A 3,895-nucleotide genomic window follows, 5' to 3' on the forward strand; every position below is an offset into this window, starting at 1 on the left:
TCTCAGTTTCTGGCCGCCTGTAGCTCTGGCTGCCTCTGCCTTCCCTGCTCTGTCTCTTGCTCTCGCAGATGCTCTGTCTCACCCTTCCTGGGCGTGTTTTCTCCGATCTCTCAGGCCAGCTCCCACTTCCCCATTTCTCTGCTGAGCGGAGACATCATGTGACACCTCCCTTCCCAGAAATGAAACTTCCATCCCATGGGTTCCCCTTTCTCAGGGGATCGCTGCTGTGCCCTTTCCCCCTGCGTGACACCCTTCTTCATGCTTTTCCAGCCTTCCCCAATCTTTCCCTTTACTCTCCTTTCCCCTGCTCCAGTCTTCTCCCAAGATGATTCCCTCTGCCTAATAATCATACCTAGCACCTTTTATCAGGGGATCTCAACATTCTTTACAAAGGCACTCACTATCATTAGCACCAGACAGGGAAACTGAGGCACAGAGGGGCAAAGTGACTTGCCCATGGTCACCCTGCAGGCCAGTGGCAGAGCTGGGAATAAACCCCATCTCTCATGAGTCTCAGTCCAGTGCTCTTTCCACTAGGCCCCACTGCCCCCAAGAGCAGCTGGCCTGCTTAAAGCCAAGAGGGGCGGAAGCACTGGTGGGAGACTGTCATAGGACAGGATCTCCCATCCCAAACATGAAATGAATAGCTCAGCGTGGCAGAGATATTACAAAAAACCAAACAAACCGTCCTGTAGCAAAGGAAATGGAGGCAAACGGGAAGCAATAGTTCATTCTAGTAGCTCTTGCCCAAGAGCAGTTCTAGCCAAATGGGAACGGGTACAAACAATGGGCTCCCAACAAGAGGGATTTAACTAATAACCACCCTGAGTCACTCCCTGTTGTCTTGGAGGAGTTCTGGAGAGCCCTGCGGGAGGGGCCAGAAAATAGGTGACAAGCTGATCCATAGATTTTCAGCCCAGACTGGACCTTCAGCCCCATCCTCAGCTCCATCACACCTAGGTGGTGATGGAGCTGCAGATGAGCCTTTTGCCATGGGGCTTCTGCCCTGAATGCTGCACAGCACCATCCTGGTGTCAGAACACAGGATAGGTGTCATTACCCAAAGCCTTGCTGTGCGTAGCATGGCCTTCCAACTCCCCCAAAAGCCTTTTCCTCCCTTCTTCCCGTATGGGGTTTGCAGATTGTGTCTCTCTCTCCAGTGCCCCTAGCTTTGGCTCTTCAGAAGGGCCTTTCCTACCTCCTTCCTCTCAGGGAAGTCCAGTACACTCCACCGTTCCAAACTCCCCTGCCAATGGACAGGAGACTCCCTAGGAGGACCGGAATCGCCACGCTGGATGAGGGCAGGGAGCCATCTGTGCTGCCTCCGGCTAGTGTTTCAGAAGGTCCAAGACCCTGACTGCTGATAGTTGTAGGATCACCATCTTCCCAGCCCCCATTAGAGGTTGGTTTATGCCCTGAAGCAGCAAGCCTAGGACCAGACCTTCCATGGCTGCACATCAGCATGGCTCCACTGAAGTCAGTGCCGCGACATTGATTGATAACAGTTGAGGATCAGGCCCTTGTGGTTTTTTTAAAGTCCTTCAGACTCTAACCTCTCCCATCCTGCCTGATTTTCCCCTCCCGCCATGGGTAACTAGTGCAGCCAGAGCCCCCTCTCGCCAGCAAAACGCCAGCAAAGTTATCCATTCCCTTTTGACAGCGTGCCTCAGTAAAGTTCACTCCGCAAATTAATCCCAGTTGGTTTGTATGGCCACATGGTCGTGTGGATTGACATCTGGCAGACAGCTCTTCCTCGGAGCTGTCATCTCTCGCACTGGTATTTCAGCAGCAGCTGCTATAAAAAATACACCCCCAGAGTTTCTATTACCGGTTGATATATGTTGTGATTTCTCCTTTTGATGCTGCCTCTTACGGAGCGTGGAATTATTTAGTATCTGTCCTGTGATGTCTCCTCTAATTTTGCTTCAAAGAGGGCCCAGTATTGAATGCCCTGTGAAAAAGACTTTGTTGTCCCTCTGCTGAGCAGTCCTAGGTTTCAGGGCCTTGCAGCTCAGCCGCTCATTCGAATGAGGCGGAGTGCAGGCTTTTAGTACAGCTTGTATACCCCAGTCCCTGAAGAGAGGTGGCCACAAACAACATGCGGGCAAGCCCTTCTGTCAGGGATCTCAGTCCCAAAACCAGTGCTTGGTGCCTACGGAACAGCAAGAACTGATGCTAGTTATAGAGATGAAGGCAGACAGCAAACTCTCCTGCAGCTTGCCACAGCTAGGAACAGAGGAATTGCCAGACTGGATCAGAGCCACGGTCCATCTAATCCACTGTCCTGTCCCTTCAGGGGAAGGTGAAAGAACCCTGCAGGAGGCAGAGGTGGGATAATTTGCCCCCAAACAGAGTTCATCCTGGTCTTTAATAGAGATTGGCTTAAACCTTGAAACATATTCCTGCCAATGTTTTTGTTATCGCTAATTATGGTAACGCTGGAAGTTCTTGATCTCCATATAAACATCCAATCCCTTTTGGAAGCTTGTTCAATTCTGAACCTCAACAACTTCTAGTGGCAGTGAGTTACACAGGCTCATGGCATGTTGTGTGGAAAGTATTTCCTTTCACTGGCTTTGAATTTTCCCCCTTTCATCTAGTGTCCCCTCGTTCTTATGTTAAGGAGGCAAGAAGAGCAGAAGTGCCTGATCTCCCTTCTCTAGACCAGTCATTGTTCGATAGATGTGTACCATGTTCCCTTTCGAGTGCTCAGCCTGTACGTTCTCTCAGGGCCAAATCCTTCACCACTGGAGTCAGTAGGAGTTTAGCAGCTGACCTCAATGGGAGCAGGATCAGGGGCTTAATGCAGCTTTACTAGATGGAATATGTCACCCATCTGTGGGAGCCATCCCCATCTCCACTCACACAGTGTCACTTTCAGCCAAACATGATGTAACCCGCGGGTGAGTGTGGTTTACATGTCCCGTCCCGTCCCACCCCCCACGGTGCCTGAGCCATAGCCGCTGTGTGTCTGTTACAGCCCCAGCTAGGGAGCCTTTGCTTTTTAGCTCCTACTGCAAATGCTCTAGAGGTTCCCCAGTTCAATTCCTGGTGTGCCCGCCAGGAGGGCAGCTGTCACAATGGCAACCCACATCCTTTAGGTTTTCAGGGCTGGATCCAAAGTCCACTGAGCTCAACGGACAGATTCCTGTTACTTCCCCGGGCTTTGGTGCAGGGGCTGAGTTTGTGGGTGTGATGGGGTGTACGCCCTCTTCCATGCAGAGAGAGGGTTAATGGGAGCATGGGCACTCAGATAGCCAACCTGTCTGCACCTGGAAGGAAGGTGGGGTAATTCTGTTCGCGGGCCCAGCTGGGGAGGAGCTGGGTGGCTGATTGCAGGCAAAGAGGCCCAAGGCAGTGGGGGAGAGAGACATGGATGCACAGCAAGCCTGGGGAGAGGCAGACAGGAGCTGGGCCGCCAGGGAGAAAGTCCCGGGAGGTGTCGTTCACTACAAGAGCAGGTGAGACCGTTGCAGAGCCTGGGAAGAGGGTGCAGAGGAGCAGAGCTGGGAAAGACCTTGAGACAGACTCAGCTAGGAAGTAGCCCAGGGAGGAAGCAGCAGGTCTGAGGGAGCAGACATGAGCTGCTTGCTTTAGGGCCCCTGGGCTGGCACCTGGAGTAGAAGAAGGGCCTGGGTTCTCCCACTGGCTACGGTGAAGCTGGGGTGAAACCCCCTGACACAAGGGGCAGGAGCACCGGCAAGCCTAGAGTGGAAGACTTGGCGTGAGGCCGCCAGGCGATGGTTTTCTTGGACCCTCTGTTACCCCAGAAGGGGTGGGATTATACATGCTCTGGCTGCAGGGCCGAGTCCCAAGAAGCAGACCACCGCAGAGCTGTGGATAAAGGGTGGCAGAGGAAGAGAGCCTGCTAGGCTGTGCCCAGCCACACGGGGGC

Source organism: Natator depressus, chromosome 6, assembly GCF_965152275.1.
Source record: "Natator depressus isolate rNatDep1 chromosome 6, rNatDep2.hap1, whole genome shotgun sequence".
NCBI lineage: Eukaryota > Metazoa > Chordata > Testudines > Cheloniidae > Natator > Natator depressus.